Below are 19,437 nucleotides of genomic sequence, written 5' to 3' on the forward strand. Positions count from 1 at the left end.
CGCGTGCTGATGATGGCGGTAAATAGAGGGGGGGTTCGGGGGAGGGGGCGGAGGAGGTGGGGAGGCGACTAGGCGGGTAGCTCCAGGGGGTGGGGGGCCGGGGACCGGGGAGGACGCGACGGCCAGGGAGCCCATTCTAAGACTCGGAGGCGGGGACAGGAGTCTCCGGCACACTGGCCCTCCCCTTTAAAGAAGCCAAATCCTCACACACCGGGTGAGGGGCGACAAAGGCGGCGCGCGCCTCGCGGGCGGGAGGAGCGGCGGCAGGGGGCGGGACCGCGGCGCCGGCGGGCTGGGGGCGCCCGGGGCGGGGGCCGGCAGTCAGGGCGCGCCGGCGCCTGGTTTTGGCGGGGTGGGCGACCACTGGGCTTGGGGTAAAAGCTTTGAGGGAGAAGGGAAGGCAGGCTTGGCGGCGGCTGAGGGGAACGGGTCTGCGAATGAGACGAGGATTAAGGGGAGAAAGGGTTAGAAGGCAGGGAGAGGAGGAGTGAGAAAAAGCCAGCCGAGGAGGTAGGAAGGAGGCAAAACCCAGGGTGGGTGTTGAGGAAGCCGGGCAGGGGATGAGGTTAGGAAGCGCAAGGCTAGGAAGAGGGGTCCTGGGGTTAGGTGTAAGAGCAGAGGTTTGGAGGGGAAAGCTTTGTAGGGGGTGGTAGTGGGGTGAGAGGTGCTGGGGTGAGAGTTGGAAGTGGAAGGCAAGGAGAGGCAGAGCTGGGGTGATAGTTGGAAGTAGAGGAGAGAGAGTGATTAAGAGCCAGACGTGACAAGGGTGTGAACTAGTGCAGAGCGAGATGAGCTGAAGGACTGGGACTGGCGGTGGGGTGGGAACTGCGAGCTTCTGAGAAAGGTATGGGTTAGTGGGTGGGCAGTGGGTGTAAATTCTGGAAAGTGAAGGAGGGTGAATGAGACACTGGACTGGCACCAGGTGGAGTCGGGAATAAGAGCGTAGTGGAGGGGTGAAAAGAAATAGAGATGAGACCCGGGGCATTTACAGGACAATTCAGGACCAAAAAGCTGAAAGGAGAAGAGAGTAAGGGTGTAGGAAGTGATGGCCGTCTGGGACAGGGTAATTGGGAATTGTGCTGATTGACGAGGTTCAGCAAGATCCGAGGTAAAAACAGTGAGGCGAAGAGACAGGGCTTAAAGCAGATGGTGAGAGCAGCACGGAAGAGATGGGCCCCAGGATTTAAAGGATGAGATGGGGAGTAAGGGAAGAGAACAGTGAGGGAAGCTGGGAGGGTCCTGATGGATGTAGAACTGGGGTAGACTGCACAGAGCTGGGCATCACATGTGCGTGTTGTGGGGAGATGCTCCAGAAGGTCTGCATGGGTCAGGGCACAGACGCTGTAGTGAAGGATCAAGTGTAGGGAGCCTTTGGTGCAGAAGAGGAGGAACCATGGTGAGTGGAAAGAGACCTAGAGCGAGGGGTAAAAACTAAAAAGTAAGGGGAGGGGAGGTGCAGGAAAGGAATTCTTTGTTGGGAAAAGAACTATAAGTGGCTTGAAACTGTGAGTCCTTTTGTCCATAAAAGTAGGAATTCCAGAAACCTCTTTCTCTCTTCAAGGAATCTTGAATCTGCTTCCACCTTTCATTGCTTTTAATTCAACTTTCATGTCCACTTTGAAAAGATGAGACCCATTTTGATTTGATTTTGTTCTTGTGTGAATGATAAAGCGCCAACTCGGTGCTGAAAACCTGCATTCCACCAGTGTTGTGATGATGGATTGTATTTATTTACAGTGTGGCTGTGCCTGTGTAGTGTGCTAGTGTTGCGTTGTAGCAGTATTGGACCTGACAAGTGCTAGGCAGAGTGCTTTATCGACAGCAGCTTCATTTTCAATGGAGAGCCACTGTTGAGAAAGAGAAAGATGAAAATCTTTTTGTTTTGCTTAATGAACCAGACTTCTGCCTGATTGTTTTTTAGTGGCTGGAGAATAGTGAGAATCATTTCAGAGAAAGGCAAATAACCAACCAGGGAAGTTTGCTGGGGAAGAGATTTAAATCAGGGCTGTGAGGGCTTTGAGTTCCTAAGCTGCCTTTAGCTTTGTGTGGGACATTTCACACTGTAGTAGGTAACTCACCCATTTAACAAAATGGAATAGAGAAAGGGAGATTTGTAGAATAGTGGAGAATTTTAGAGTGGGACTTACCCTTTAGGTTAAATAATGAATTTATGAGTAATTTTTATCGTGAAAAAACCTCTTGGAGATAATGCAAGCTGCAGCCTTGGACAGCTCCACTGCCTTTCCTGTTTTGTAGTTGTGAATAAAGAAGGCTATGTTAATATTAATTTTCTAGAAGCTTTTGATTTTGAAGACACATTTGGAAATTAAAAAGAAGAAATTTGGGACAAAATTTAGGTTATTCTTACTGAGTATTTTGTTTTGATGATTTTATTCTGAACCTTTTACATTTAGCTAAGAATATGAATGGTTGTTACTTTGCATTTGATGATGCAGAGGATAGCATATAATTTACTTAAGAAAATGCAGACTGTTCTTGAGAATCTTATTTTAGGTTATTTCATTAGTGTACATTCAGATACACAAAGGTACTTTTTTTCAAAATCGTGTAAATTTTGTATTGCCACTGTTTTATGGGTGTTGGTCTAAAACAAAGATTAAGTTGATGGCATTTATAATAGCAAAGATTAGATTTTGATTAGTGGGTATCAGAAACATTGGTTGTTAATATACATGAATAATTTAGGATCTTAAGTCTTTCTGGATTCAGCTGCTGTGTTCATGGATTCTGGATTCTGTTAAGCAGGTGTTCAAGGTGACTAGATTGATTTAGCAGTTTAACAGAAGATTTTTAAAAATTACTATTTTTACTGCTAAGTCTCAAGAGGATTCGTCTGAAATGTTAACTTTCAAGCTGAAGAGTAACTTTGGTATGAGGCACCTGTTTCTGTAAGATATGTTTGCATCTTCCCTTCCTTTCTAGATGTGTTTGGCATTACTAGTAGGTTATACTCTGTGTATGGTATTGCCATTTTTGTAATGTAATTGTTTTATGCTTGATATCTTTATATGAATTACTTTAGACTTATTTGATATTGATGAAAAAGAAAATATAAACTATAAGATCAGCCAAGGGAAAGAGTCCATTTGGATCCTGTCTTTTGTTTCTGCATGCTGCCATAGTGTGCTAAATCACCAGTTCTCATTGTGAATGGTTATTTCTGTGTGATATTTCTAAAACCAAAAATGGATAACTTTTTAGTTCAAATAATATTATTTATCAATAAGGACTCCAATGATAAATTTAAGCTTTATTTTTATTTGTTCATCAAGTAGAATTCTACTCTACTCAACTTTATTTTGGTTATAATCTTATTTGCTAAGCGGAAAACTTTTCAGTTTATACTTTCAGATTTGAATGGGTAGGGTGTACATAATTAAATGTTTTTCTGGTTAATCGTAGATTCTTTGGATGGGAAGAGACCTTGAAAGGACCTCTAGTTTATCCTGCAACTTCAGTCAATATCCCACTTAAATCATCCCAGGTAGATAAGCGTTTATCCTATTTTCGTAAATCTTCAGAGGTAATGTGGCAACTTTTGTAGATAATCTTTTCCATCATTTAATTATTTTCTCCATAAGGACAGTCTGTCTTCTCTCTAACCAGCACACACTTAATGCTATGTTTATATTTCTTCTCTCTTGCCCCATTCTGAATTTTTGAGTAAAAATGTCTGCTGAATCTAGTATTGGGAAGACCCTAGCTCTTCATAAACCTGACAATAGTAGCTACGCATGTGTAGTGCTTTTGTGGCAGACTCTGTCGTAAGCTCTTTGCAGACCGTAACTCATTTACTCCTCAGTAGCCGTCCCATGAGGTCTGCGCTATCACTATTCCCATTTTATGTGGGACGAAATAGAGGCTCCCTGAGATTAAGTGACTTGCCCAAGGTTATTCTCACACATTTCTACAACTACTAGTTTGATAATTGATAATCTTGTCACACAGATACTACTGTTTTTTGTCAAGTAGTAACTAAATGATATATTTAATCTTTTTTTTAGTTCATACAGTAGAATTCTACCAGGCGTGGGGATAGAATTCGAACCTTGGCATTTTGCAGGCAGTCTGTGCTCTGGTATCACCTCTGCTTGTTGTTGTGAAGTGGTCCCTCACCGTGTTCTTCTCCTGATTAAACAGTGCTGGTTTATTTTATCCCCTAACTGGTTTGCCAGTCCTTAAGTTATCCCTGTTGTTCTGTTATTAACCTATTAAATGGGGAACCTGGGACAAACACCATAAGGGCTATGTCTAATGCAAAGATTACATCAGAGTTCTTCTATACTATTTTTTTGGTGAGAAAATTGTACTTATAAAACAAAACAACCCAAAACCATTAAAATGCCTAACTGAATTGCAGATTGTTACTTCTCTACCTTTTTAGCTAGAAAAAGGCCCTGGACTTGTTATATACCCTACAGGTTTGCATTTGAGAGATGGCTGCCCATTGAGGAGAAATGGAGCTCAGACTTCAGGGCACATATCCATAAGCAAAATCTGTCCAGACGCTTGCTGACTTTTTGCTATTTTCTCTTTGTGTGCACCTGTGTAAGCAATATACTGAGTACATTTACGCATGCTTTAATTTGGTTAAATAAATGGGTCCACTCTTTTTTTTTTTTTAATTAAGACTTTATTTTTTTAGGGCAGCTTTAAGTTCACAGCAAAATTGAGAGGAAGGTACAGAGTTCCCATATACCCTTTGCCCCACACATGCATAGCCTCCCCCATTATCAACATCCCTCACCAGAGCGGTTCATTTGTTATAACTGATGCACTCATTTTTAAAAAATAACTAATAGTTCCCAGCATGAGCTAAGTATGTGAATTGTTTGAACCTCACAACAACCCTTTGAGGGAGCTTCTCTTGTTAATACTCTGTTTTTTTGTGATTTTTGGTCTTTTTTACAATGTTTCAAACTTACAGAAAAGTTGCAAAAATGGTACAAGGAACTTCTGTATACCCTTATTCAAATTCATCAATTGTTGTCATATTGCCCCATTTGCTTTATCATTTTCTCTCACTTGAATATTTTTAAACAAGTAAATTTGAAAAACAAAAGGTTATGAAGACCTTAATTTTCAAAAGAAAAGGAAAGAATGTTTTGCTATATCAGTGAGTTGGTATGTGTTTGGTATTAGTCATGCATGTGACGCAAAGAAATTGCAAGATTGGATTTAGAGTGGATTTTGTGGTTTTATGGTTTGTTGTCTTCAGTATATTCTGGAAAACATTCTTTTACCTGTCAACGAGGAGTTTGTAGGCCCTTCCCTCATGAGCTAAGACTGCGTCATGGTATACCCCTCTACTGGGGACCTCCTTAGCACCTGCCATAGTGTGTTCACACATAAGTGGGTCCCCAGAATATGCCAGCTAGTGATGATGTACGGCTGATTATTATGTGAAAACAGAAGCCACAGGTCTGTTTAACACCATGACTAAGACATATTTAGGTGAAATAGATATTTTGAACATCTTTATGTAGCTTCAAGAGGCTGGAAAAGATCTAAGTGCAAAATGTTCCGCCTTAAGAACATTGGTTACAATTAATATAAATAGGTTTGCCTTATGGTAAGGGGATGAATATAAATATCTTAACATTCCCTTGCCTCCCCCTAAAATAAACCTAAAATTTTGGAGTCTCTCTACTTGTCATCATATAAGGAGATTTAACTGACCCCATCCCCACTGCTACCTTCCAGCTCATCCTCATGTTCCTTAAAATGGTAGCCTGATAAAGACGTGACCTGCCAAATGAGGCTTGTCTGAGTTCACTGGAAGGACTATTAGCTGTATTCCCACAAATGTAAACTACAGCACTTGTGGGCTTCTTTCCCTCTCCCCTGCTTAAGTGATCATCAAAGCTATGAAATATAGCTCCTTATTAAAGCTGATTGTAATAATTAAAAACACTTTGCTTTCATAAGGATGAGAAAATTACAAATTATTTGGAAAGTGTTCTTCCCAGTCATGCATTATTGTTTCTGAGACTTGGGCAGTTTTTAAAGACTATAATACTGTTCCTTTGCCATTTACATGTTAATAGAAGTCTGAAAAGTAAGACGCTCTTCTGAAATTTTCAGCGTTGTTTTTATTATATGTCAAGTTGTAAACAGCCTTCTGTGACAGGTATTTTCTCTCTTTGTCTTCTATTGAGCTAATTAGTAATTTACACTCTAGTAGCATCTCTTTCAGCCTCACTGTGTGAAAATGCCTGCTACTCTGTGCCTTCCGTGCAGCCTGGGCTGGCAAATGATTGGGGGCAGATGTTGGTTAGCACATCAGAAGGATCACAGATAAAATGTATTTTTGTGTTGTTTTTATAAACGTATAGGCTTTTGTATATGCCCATCCCCTGCCCTGCTGCCCCTCCCCCCCATTCAAATAGGAATGTTATGACCTCCTGTAATCCAGAGCTACTGTCCTTGATTCAACTTTGGATTGTTTTCTCTTCTGCCTCCCCACCCCCACCCCAATGTTGTGGGATTTGGGGAGGATTAGCAGGGCAGTCTGCCGTAGTTTAGAGCCCAGGAAGCTGGTCTTCTCTGATCTCTCCCGTCGTTGCTGGAATACAGAGCTTCTTGTCATTGTCTTTAGAACCCAGCAGTGGTTCTCTTGCTGGGCAGGTTATGTGAGGGGTGGGAGGGCAGCACTGTCGCTAGTGAGTTAGGAAGATGCCTTTTGGATAGGTGCTACCTTTGCATCACCTTTTTCAAAATGTAGCCGTGAGTGACCAAAGGATAATTTTATAGCTTGGCTTTAGCACTTTGTCACATTGGTGTTCTGCTCTTTCCTGCACCCTGCTCTCTCTATTTCAATCTCTGACATGAGAGAGATGATGTGTAGTGTCTGTCATGTGCTCACTCAGATAGGCCATGTGGACATATGAAAGTAGCAAGACCTTTTGACTTTGAAATAAAGTCTTGAGGATCAGTTTGCTCTGTGAGGAATATAAATTTTAATTGGGAATTAAAGGAAGGGTAGAGAAGAGTTTACTGATTTATCAATTTTGAGCCAAAACCTTTCTAGAATCCTAGATAATTCGTGGTACTTATTTTTACAATTATGGATACTAATTTATCAGGACAATAAGGTCAAATTCCCTGTTAGAGCTAATTAGAGTCCCCCTGACAAAAATTGTTACCTGGAGGCAGTCACAAAGAAAATCAGGTAAGAAAATGTGTGAAGATCTCAATTCAGCCGTCCTTGCTAACAGTATTATAATCATAGACATCTAGCCTTTGGCAGTGAATCAGCATTCATGAGCAGAGGATGTCTCAGTTATGTGAGCACTCATAGAGTATGTGGGGCTGTTTTAGTGTTTTGTTTTCATAATACTGAATGTCTAGAACATCTGTGGCATAGAATGCTGTAGGGATCTGTGGTTGGCCATTGCTAACATCATCATCTTTTACTCTCCTTTTTGTGTTTTCTAATAAAACCACCTATATCAATTGTCTTAATTATAGTGAATGTTCATGGCTATATAGTAATTATACTCTTGTGCTTTAACATCTAAAAGAGGTTAAAAAGCCAGATTAATAAGCAACCTTGTATATAAAAAAGTAAAATATCATCAAAGTGGACTGATCACACAGAGGGGTGTTATGAGTAAGTAAGATGAGAAAGTGAATATATGACTATGGACTTGAATATACTCTTTTAAAAGAAACATTCCTTAAACATGACATAGCTTAAAGAACTGTTAACAGTGCATTTCAAGTGAAAGGTAAGTGTGCTTTAATCAAGAGACCAAACTCATTTGTGGTTGGCATCATTGTCTACTCCATTCTAAAATCCCAAATTCCCAAATTGGTTAAACATTACCAGTCTCCCCAATTAATGTGCTTCTTGAATTTTTTTCTCCATGGCAGTTCGGCATAGCCTACAACTAATAATAAATTCAAAATCTATTTAAGCTATATATTCATTAATCCTAATCATTTAAATAAATATAAAATGTATAATTACTGCTTTTACCTGTCAGATTGAAAGATTACACAAGTTGACGATGGCCAGTAGTGGATGAGCATGTGGGGGAGTTGGACCTCTTACACACTGTTGTGGGAATGTCAGTTTTCTTGGACATAAATTTGGCCATGTCTGTTGGAATTTAAAATGTGCATAGCCTGTGACCCAGCAATTCCTCTTCTAGAAATTTTTCCTATAGATATATTCAGACACTTGTGTGAAAACTATGAGCACGAAGTTTTTCTTCACATCATTGTTTGTTATAGCAAAAAAATGACGTCCATTAATTAGGGACCAGATAAATAATGTATGATGAGTCCGCACAATGGAATACCATTACGTTTTTAAGAATGCAATGGATCTCTATTTGCTGGTATAGAAAGACATCCATAGTTAAGTTATTTTTAAAAAGTCACATTATAGGACAATATGTATAGAATATTCCTACTTTTGTAAAATGTTAAGGACTGTTATTGAGGTGTTCCCTTTTTTGGGGGGAGGTATTCATTTTTTACTCTATATACTTCTATAGTGTTTACTTGTAATAAGTGTAAGGAAAGGGTTAACTGAGAACATCATAAAGGAACTTTCTGTAGTGGTAAGGGAGGAGAAAGAAGTTGGCCAGAGAAGAGAACTGCTTCATTCGTATGAGATAACATCAGTCAAGTTTTTGAATCAGAAATGAGGACTACAGTGGCAGAGAGAGGGGATATAGTGGAACTTGAGGCCCTTTGGTGGAAGTTCTAAAGGCAATGATAAAGAGCGTGCTTTTGATTTGAAAAATGATCTATAAAATGGAGATAATAGTATCTAGTCTATTGGGTTGTTGTGAGGATTAAATTAAATAATGTACATAAAATGTTTAGAGCAATGACTGACACATAGTTAAGTGCTCAGTGTTAGCTTTTATTATTGAATGAAAATGCATTATCTTTTGTAAGCCTGAATAAATTAACGTGATAGCTTTTATTATGTGTGGTAACGATTCTGGTGACTCCACCGACAGATCGTGTATCTTGGATTTTTTTCCACTAGTCTTGGTGGCTGACCCTACTATTCCTATTCTTCACCTTTGATCCTCTCACCTACTAACACCTAGCGTGAAAGTCTGAAACACTGAAGAGTTACAATTTTAAATTAGACATGTGATGTCCTTCAGGTTGCTATTGATTTTGTTTACCAATATTATCATGTATACTAGTTAACATTTGGGGTTTGTAAAAAACACTGGAGCAGGTAATCTGGGGGGAAGACATCATTTTCTTTGCCCGTGGGATTGTGGAATAGATGTGTCACTTTGCACTGAATGTGTTAATCAGTTTTTGTTAGCAGTACAGTGTAATGAGCATATTAGCTACAACACCTACATTGGCAGCCAGCAGTCTGCTTGTGAAATCTTTTAGAAAACAGAAATCTGATGAGAAGTGTTCCTGAGCAGTTGAAATATCTTTGGGGGGAAAGTTACATGGAACAAATAAAGTAGAAAAAATTTCTCCTTCAAAAACAAATTGTTTCACTACTGAAAGCCATGAGAAAAGATCTTTTTCCTGTGGATGAGATGTAACAATGTAATTTTGTAGGGCTTTAGAGTTCTTTTTGTATTTCAACTTTTCCTTTAAGTTTGTTATTTAAAGAACTCAAGGTATCTTTATAATTGATTTAAAAAATTTATAAAACTTTTAAGAATGATGAATTTCTCACTTTATAGTATATATATTCTAATGTAAATTATTTTTTCCTTCTACTTCTTGTTAAAATGTGTCTTAAAACATATCGTTTTGAGGTTTAAAAAAAACCTTCAGAAAAGCAAGAAAAACTTATATTTAAGCACAGTGCTTGGCACTCAAGGGGTCTTTGGTAAGTTTTTATTGACTAAATTAACATATGCATGAATGAAAAATATTATTCTGACTTTGGACTTCATGCTCTATGAGTTGGGCACAGTCTAGCGTTGATGTATAAACGCCTTCTGTTCAGCCCCCATTCCCACGCCTGTTTTCCTCTCCTACCCCACAAGCACCTTCTCTGATGTGTTCGATATATGTCCTCAATTCTATATGCATCTTTCTAAAATACTTAGTGATGTTTTTGTATATGTATGTTTAATTGCAAAATTGCTCATTATATCCCACTGTTGTAGAATTTAGCTATAGAATTCTCCTTATAAAAATGCTGTAGATCTTACTCTGGTTTTTACTTTTTTCACTCAGCACTGTGTTTTAAGATCTATGTATGTTTTTGGATGCACATTTAGCTAATTGCTCCTAACTTCTGCCTAGTACTCTGTGGTGTGCATCCGTTCCCATAGTAATGGATGCTAGGCTACCATAAACAATGCTACCAATAACAGTTTTGGACGTGTCTATTATTTATGTATTTGAGAATTTCTTTGGGATCCAGACTCAGGAGTGGTACTGTGGCATAAGTACTATCAGGCTACTGCATGGTTTTATCAGTTTATACCCCACAGGCAGTGCATTCCCAACCTCCCCTATACTTGGTATTGTTAACATTTCTAATTTTTGCCATTTAGTAATGTCTCATTTTAATTTGTATTTTCTAATTACTAGTGAGTTTGAGCATTTCTTCATATTCTAGTTAGCTGTTTCCCTTCTGTGAAATAAGCGTGAAAGAATGAACATAGTATTTTTTATTTAAGCTGGAGGAACTTTTGGTTATGCATTATATTTTGTAAGATATTAATGTATTTTCTCAAACTTCAAAAAGGGAAGAACATCATACTTTATGCAGAAGCTTAAAGTATTGTTTTCTTCCTGATTCCAAGATACAATGAAACAAACTTTTTTTTAAGCATTCAACTTGAAAGCTATAAAGTATGCTACAATTAAAACACCTTGCTAATCTATTCTAATTGTCTTCAATAATGCTGAAAATTGAAAGCAAATGTTTTTCCCAGAGTAAATTTGGTGGGAAAGTGCCTCTTCATATTAGTTTTTTAAAAAAATCTCCCCTGGTCACAAATCAGTAGAAGATTATCAAAAAATCAGATCTGGCTGTTTCCCCCTGTTTACAGTCTTCCTGCATGTCCCACAGCTGAGTAAGTAGCAGGCAACACCTTCTCTACTTGTCTGTCCATGAAGAGCCCAACATTCATCAATAAGTACTGTTTTAAAACTCATTGAATATAAGTAGATGATATTAAATATGATGAACAAATACCGCGTTATACTCCTTATTTTTCTATGAAAGGGCAATAGAAAACATAGATGTTTCGATTTTTAAAGTATTTGGGGATAGAGAAAAGCCTACTTCTTAGTTGAGGTGCCACTTCTTAGGGTCGTAGAGAAAGTTGGGCAGCAGGTGTTTGAGATTTGCACATGGATCCCACTACTGCTTGTTTCACTCTTCAGGAAAGAAGGATCGACTCTGACTCAGAATGCTCTTTTCCTTGTTCCAGCAGATTCACAGGATTTGTGCTTTCCTTTCCTGAGGAAGTAATAGAGTTCTTTAAGTGTTTTCATTTCTGACCAAAATGTGATGCAATGAAGTTGTTCTGTTGACTTTGCTTTAGCATCTGCTTGACTGAGTGAAAAAAGAATTTTAATTTGTGACGTGATTGATGCAGCTGTAAACCATGAACTTTTCCCATAATATGTTAGAATTTTTCCTTTTTTTTTGCTCATTTTGTGGTTAGACTTCTAAATAAGTGTCTATCTGCAAAACGTTATTTCCTACTCTTAATTTTTTTCAAACAAAGCCACACACTAAGCTAAGGTGTAGAGTTTTCCAAATACTTTGATTTTTCTCTGCCTTGAAAATTGTTTTTTTCATTCTTTTTTTCCCTCAGAAATCCTGCTTGGAAAACCATATTTTTGGATATGATTTTATTTATTTATAGTTTTTGAGGAAGATTAGCCCTAAACTAACATCTGCTGCCAATCCTCCTCTTTTTGCTGAGGAAGGCCGGCCCTGAGCTAACATCCGTGCCCATCGTCCTTTACTTTATTTGTGGGATGCCTACCACAGCATGGCTTGACAAGTGGTGCCATGTCCGCACCCGGGATCCGAACCGGCGAACCCCGGGCTGCTGAAGCAGAACGTGCGCACTTGACCACTGTGCCCACTGGCCTGGCCCCTAGATATGATTTTAAAACATTCTTTTTAACCTTTTAAGAATCTTTTAAAATTTAATATTTATCAGTGCTAAGCCTGTATATAGCATAAAAGTATACTACCTGCTTTTCCTCTCCCCAACATTCTGCCTTTTCTCCATTTTCTACTCTTCCAGCTGTTTCTTTTGGTATTTAATGCCATTTTCCTAGACGTGGCCACCAACAAGTAGTGTATGTCTTCACTTGAGAACCGAACTCGGGCCTCTGAAGCAGAGTGCACCAAACTTAACCACTAGGCCATGGAGCCGGCCCCTTGAGTTCCTAAATTCTAATCAGCCTCCCCCTTCTCCCCCTTGACCCCAGTTCTCGTATTCTTTCTCTCTGGAACTCTTATTATTTGTGTTTGGAACTTAGAACTGACGGGTCCTTTAATTTTCCCATCTTTTCTATTTCTCATCTTTTTGGTTCGTTCTACTTTCTGGGAAGTGTCCTGAACTTCATCTTTAGACTCTTCTAATTAGTTTTATATTTCTGCTATCATATTTTTAATTTTCAAGAGTTTTTTTCTCTGTTGCTTTTTAATAGTTTTCTATTTTTGTTTCATGGGTGGAATAGTTCTTCTCTGAGTATTTTAATTATAATTTAAAAAAATTTCTTCAGCCTCCTGGACTATCTCTGTTCCCTTAAAATACCTTTACTTGATCATTTGTTTTGGTCTTTCAGTTATGGAATTTCCTTAAATGTATAGCCTTGGCCATCTTACGCATATTCCAGAATGAGCCATTGAAAAACTGAAAGCTGAATTGCTGGAGTGTGGGGGCTTCTAAAAGTTAACTAGTCATCTTCATTATAAGGTGATTAGCCAGGGACCCAGCTTCCTTGGAGGGTCATCTGCAGCATCAGTGTTTGTAGGTGTTTTTCTCTGGGCCAGGTTCTTCCCCAGAGAGAATGCTTCAATCATCGGTTACACACGTGGCTCCAGTATCTGGGGAGCTGAGTGGAGAGAGAGCTGGGGACATTTACCTTGTGGATATTGGCTTTCCCTTAACCCCTATCTTTCAAGTCTGGTAGGCCTGCTCCTCGTTATGCCTGTCCAGAGTCTCTTTAGTTTCCAGAGAGTAAACTTCCCATCCTCTGACTGATGGCTATTTGGAGTCAGGATCTTGGGGTAGGACTTTCAGCCTCTTCTCCTGTTTTCAGCCCTGCCTGCTCACCTCAATTTCAGAGGCATTCTGAGCTTTTCTGGTGCATCCCAGCACAATTCTGTTTGCTCTGGGTTTCCCCTTAAAATGTTCTTAGTTTTTGCTTTCTTTGTTCAACTAAATCAATTAACTTATTCATTTGCTTTTCAGCTTCCAGAAACTTTATTGTGGTTGTTTCCTCACCTGTTCTTTGTGCTTTAGGATTTTACATTTTTAATGCCATTTTAGTGGAGTTCTGGAGAGAGCAGAGGTGAATGCAGGTTTCAGCGCATCGTGCTTCACTGCAAATCCAAGCTTATTTCTTTGATGTCCTGTTTCAACACAAGACTTGTTGGCTTACAGCAATTGCACAATTTTGCTGCAGTGGCAGAATTGCATGTGACATAAATTCATTTGGTTTTTGCTACCCCTGTGGATTAATGCCTAACCTATAGCTTGCTGTAAGAGAATGATATCTGAATGACTGGGGAGTTTACAGATAGAATTACAGAAATTTAGGTCATTGAGTAACTTAAATGTTCCTTTTACAGATGTGGAAACTGAGACCCCAAGAGCAGAAGTGGCTTACTTTTGTTCACTCTTCTGTCTAGAACTAGAACAGAGTCTCTTCTCCAGTATTCTTTTTCTTGCCACCATGATTCTGTTCTCATTAAAGTAGCTGGAAAGAGGAGCCCTTTATGTCACCCAAATGTCCCATTAATTTAGTGTAGGTTTCAGGTTGCAGTCATGGGATTTTATGTTTTTATGTTTTTCTTTCTGTTAATTTTTGGGGTCTAGTTTTATTTTGATAAACTTTAAAACTTGAGAAAATTTATGTCCTGCCATTTAAAGATATTTCTGTTTTAAAGAATTTATATTGAGCATTTAAAAGTTTTCTTTTTCCTCCTACTATTCCCTTCTCAGTGGATCCCAAAAGTCCTCTGTGGAATAGAGTGGAAACTCTTTCCTGAATATAATTATAGCAGGTAAAATTGTTTAGAAAAAATTAGGGTGCCTGTTAAAATTTTTAAATAATGTGGAAAAGGGAAGCAGGTATTGTAAACATGTCAACAACTTTCTTTGGAGAAATTCTAGACTGCTTTCTTTACCAATTTTTCAAAGCTCAATTCTCCTCTTCCAAGAACCCTTCCTGCATTTTACCCCTTAACCTTTTTCCCCTCCCTCCTATATTTTGTGCTGTGTACTGTTTGCTCCAGAACATCACTGAATTCATTATATGTTGACATAGAAACCTTTGGTGATTTTCATTTATATGTAAAATTCTTGGGGACAGAAACCGTGCTTTAATCTTTTGAATAAATTCACTTACACACATGTTTGTGGAGTGCCTTCTTTGGCTGAAGCACTGGCTCTTCTGTAGGTGCTCGCATCTTTTGGGGCACATATTAGTGCCCCTTCCTTTGTGTTTCATTCCTGACTAGTAATAATAGCTAGGAGCAGAGTGGGGAAAACCTGTTGTTTGGAAGCTAAGGGGTCTAATGTTCCCTTATCTGAAAAGTAAACATTTTGAAAGACAAGTCCTCTGAGATTGCTTACAGCCTTCAGATTTCATGATCATAAAGAGGTACTCTTGGGCCCGGCCCCACGGCCAAGTGGTTAATGTTCCACACTCTCTGCTTCGGAGGCCCAGGTTCGTGGGTTCAGATCCCAGGCATGGACCTACTCCACTCACCAGCCATGCTGTGGCAGTGTCCCGCATACAAAATAGAGGAAGATTGGCACAGGTGGTAGCTCAGGGCTAATCTTCCTCAAGCAAAAAAAAAGGAAGATTGGCAATGGATGTTAGGCCAATCTTTCTCACCAAAAAAAAAGAAAAAAAGAAACAGAGGTGCTCCCAATGAATCAGTGATGTCCTTTATGACACTGACCAACAAAGAAGAATAATGTCTCTTAGGATTGAATAGAATCCAATGGAAATTTTTCCATGGCTGAGCTAAACTGTTGCAAACAATCTGAAGTAACCTAGAACACTTAGAATGATAGAGCATTGTTTTTTTTCTCTCCACCTCTTCTAGGGTTAAACAATGCTTTCTCATTATACTTTGGAAATGTATTCATTTATACTTTTTCTAATTTTTATTTTTCATTACGAAATAAGATACAGGTTTCCCACCATCTGAAAGGAGAACATTTATGTGAAACTTTTTGTTAAGCCAAAATGGCGTAAAGTGAAGAAGCAATTACCGTTAATTTATATGGGAAAAATTTTTGAGCATTCCCAGACCTCAAAAATAACCTACCAAATCATACCAAATAACACATAAAACCTAAAATAACACTAACATATGGTAAAATAAGCAATGAAATCATAAATACACAGCCTATATCAAGTAGAAATCATGTATTTACAGTGTCGTTTCACTTGCCAGAATCAGCAAGACAAGGAGCACACTGGAAGGCTGAGAGGTGGTGGTGATACTGGTGTGTTAGGCTGAGTCGTCGGAGGTTGGGATGGTGGGAAGTACTGGATACGGGGGTATAGGAGAGATAGGAAGAATGCCATCTATTAACATCTCATCATCTTCTGAATCCATCAGGGTGGACAGGTCACTAATGTCTACACCTTCTTCTATGACTGCCTGCCTCAGTGTTGAAGGTTGATGTTCATTGTCTGCTGTGGCTGATGTGGAAGTCTTGAAATATGACAATATGCTTGACTGCTTAGCCTCTAAAATGGCTCACTGCAAAACAAATGCTGAATGCTATTTTCACCTTTCACTTTTTTTTGTAAAAGTGAAAATCCTGTTCAGATTTCTTTCCATTAGTGAAAACAGGTACTAATGTAGTTGTTTCATAAAAGCAAAGTGTCATAAAGCAAACTTTTCAGATAGCAGGGGAAACCTGTACATTTTAAAGACTAGTAAAACAAAAGCTGAGGTGAGCATCCTCTAAGTGTAAAAACTTCCTTGTGTGATCCTTCCTTGTGTCCCACCCCAGGTTAACCACTATCCTGACTATTATCAAGAAAGTTAGGATTTAGCCTCTCTTTATTATGTTTTAAATTCTAGACTTGAAAGCAAAATAGCTCAATAATGGAAGGCCTTCAGTCTTTTTACATGTATATTTTATTTTGTTATTTTTTTAATTAAGGTAGAGTTGATGTGTAACACTGTATTAGTTTCAGGTGTACAACTTAATGATTCAGTATTTGTATATGTTATGAAATGATCACCACAATAAGTCTAGTTAACATCTGTCACCATACATATTTACAAAAAACATTTTTTTCTTGTGATGAAAACTTTTAAGATTTATTCTCTTAGCAACTTTCAAATATGCAGTACCGTATTATTAACTAAGTTGCCATGCTGTACATTTCATCTCCATGACACATTTATTTTATAACTGGAAGTTTGTACTTTTTGACTCCCTTCATTCGTTTCACCCATTCCCACCCCCTGCCCCTGGCAACCACCATCTGTTCTTGGTATCTCTGAGCTTGGGGTTTTGTTATTGTTGCCTTTTTAGATTCCACATATAAGTGAGATCACATGGTATTTGTCTTTCTCTCTCTGGCTTATTTCACTTAGCACAAGGCCCTCAAGGTCCATCCATGTTGTCACTAGTGGCAAGATTTTATTCTTTTTTATGGCTGATTAATATTCCATTGTATGTGTGTGTGTGTGTGTTTGTGTGTATCCATCCATCATTGTAAATAATGCTGCAGTGAACATGGAGGCGCATATATCTTTTCGAGTTGATGTTTTTGTTTTCTTTGGATAAATACCCAGAAGTAGAATTGCTGGATCATGTGGTAGTTCTATTTTTAATTTTTTGAGGAACCTTCACACTGTTTTCCCTAGTGGCTGCACCAATTTACATTCCCACCAACAGTGCACAAGGGTTTCCTTTTCTCCATATCCTCACCAACACATGTTTTTTATGCAAGGTAATACTAGAAAGATAATAAGTAACATTTATTGAGCACTTATCCCATGCCATTGACTCTTCTGAGCACTTTACACATCCTAACTCCCCAACAACTGTATGAGACAGGTAAGGAAACTGAGCATGGAGCTAGGAATTTGGTCCCACTGGAATTCTGCTCCAGCCAATCAGGCCCCTAAACCTGTTCTCTTAACTATTATACCTAATTAGAATATTGTTTAGTAATTTGACACAATTTTACATATTTTTTAAATTTAAAAAAAAATTAAATTTTTTTTAAAGATTGGCACCTGAGCTAACAACTGTTGCCAATCTTTTTTTTTAAATTTTTCTCCCCAAAGCCCCCCAGTACATAGTTGTATATTTTAGTTGTGGGTCCTTCTAGTTGTGGCATGTGGGATGCCGCCCTCAGTGTGGCCTAGTGAGTGGTGCCATGTCTGCGCCCAGTATCCAAACCAGTGAAATCCGGGGCCACCGAAGCAGAGCGTGCGAACTTATCCAATTGGCCAAGGGGCTGGCCTCCAATTTTATATTTTTAAGATCTGTATTTATTTGATATCTTTGACTACTCTAACCAGTTAACAGTGTAACCATCAAACTCTGTCTTGTTTCTGCTAGAATCATTTAGTTGGAAAGCTCTACAGGCTTTAGATCTTGTCCAAACACTCCTAACTTTGCATTGCTTGGCACAGGTATATAGTCCACCCATTTATCTAAACCTTATTATATCTTTAGCACATAAGGTGCTTCAGGATACTATTAACTGCCATCTAAGTTTTACCCTGGCACCAAACTTTACTTAAATGAACCTCATGTTCTGTGCCACTGATGTCGGGTTACTGGAATTGCGCTAATTCAAAGCAATTATCTTGGGCCTAGGTGCTGCTCTTTTCTTGCTGTGTGGTCCTGGGATAGTCACTTAATAACCAATTTGAGTTTCCATTCTTCGGGTGTAAAGTGCTGCTGACACCTACCTCATTGTGAGAATTAACTGAGCAAATATATGTGAAAACACCTCACACAGCATGGTATCTGGTAGGAGTAAAATAAATGCTCATAAATGTCCTCTTCCCATTAAAATTGCTGTTGTAAAATGTGCTTGGTATAATATTTATTATATGTGGGGATATAAGAAGCAGGATTAGATTTAAGCACAATGATGAAATAGCAACTCTGGTGTATGCTATATGCAAAGTCATTTGTGTGGCTGACACAAGTGCTCTACAAATGAAATGGGATCTGGTATTGCTTTTGTTTGCATATGTTTATCTTGAATGATTGGGGAGAATGCAAGTATATTATGCTATTGCTTTTAGGTCATTTTATTTTTTGATGAGAAGGAATTCCCAATCTGGCTAAGATCTTATGCTCTTTAATCCTTATTAAGCTGTTAAGACTAGGATGTTATTTAACTAAAATAAAGATCCAGATACCAAACACATTTTAGGGTTCTTGAGCTCTACCTGAATGATCATGCTCTTTTATCCCAGCATACTCCCCAAGCCCCCGGAAAGTTCGAATATCAATGTCTCTTCTCACCAGAATAAAGACGTAGGGGCCGGCCCCATGGCCGAGTGGTTAAGTTCACTCATTCTGCTTTGGCGGCCCAGGGTTTTGCCGGTTCGCATCCTGGGCACAGACATGGCACCGCTCGTCAGGCCATGCTGAGGCGGTGTCCCACATGCCACAATTGGAAGGACCCACAACTGGAAATATACAACTGTGTACTGGGGGGCTTTGGGGAGAAAAAGGAAAAATAAAATCTTTAAAAAAAAAAAGATGTAAAGTCTTTGCTTTCTTTGGTAGCAAGGAAATAATAGCTAATCCACGTGTACAGCTTTTGTCAGTTTATAATGCACTTACACACAGTTTTCTTATTTGATCTTCCCAGCGCCCTTGGAAGGGAGTAGAGCTGAAGTTATATCCATGTACATGTGAGGACGTAGAGGTCCCAAGACGTTAGTGAGTTGCTTGAGGTTGCGCTGCTAATAAGTGGATATCCTGGGGCTTCAACCCAAGCCTTCTGATTCTAAATCTAAGGCTTTTTCACTCTCCCCAAATCCTATGCCCCTTATAAATAGACCCATCTAGTATCTTGTTAGATATGGAAGCCAGTCAACAAGGCAGGTGGATTTCTAAAGCCTTTTTGATCCTACCCACCACACAGGCATTTAGGGAAGAAAATTTCTAATGTTGGGCTTGACCATCTTTCAGTCTGAGACTGTGGATCTCTTATACATCATTGAATTGATTCCAAATTGTTTTATATATATATATCTTT

At 38.9% G+C, this 19,437-nt stretch overlaps 1 protein-coding gene across 7 annotated transcripts in view; it reads left to right on the forward strand.

Annotated features, from left to right (window-relative positions):
- USP49 (ubiquitin specific peptidase 49) overlaps positions 1 to 19,437 on the forward strand; it is an 85,795-nt gene that overhangs the window by 8,744 nt on the left and 57,614 nt on the right. For 2 of the 7 annotated variants that reach the window (XM_070514951.1, XM_070514952.1), the window contains exons 1-2: positions 151 to 214; positions 3,424 to 3,505. The exons of 4 other annotated variants lie outside the window; for them this stretch is intronic. The gene's annotated coding sequence lies outside the window, so the exon portion shown is untranslated. Of the gene's footprint in view, positions 1 to 150; positions 215 to 3,423; positions 3,506 to 19,437 lie in introns of those variants that run through there. One more of the 7 variants, XM_070514954.1, reaches the window with a different exon arrangement.

The sequence above is a fragment of the Equus asinus genome, chromosome 8, assembly GCF_041296235.1.
Source record: "Equus asinus isolate D_3611 breed Donkey chromosome 8, EquAss-T2T_v2, whole genome shotgun sequence".
Lineage (NCBI taxonomy): Eukaryota > Metazoa > Chordata > Mammalia > Perissodactyla > Equidae > Equus > Equus asinus.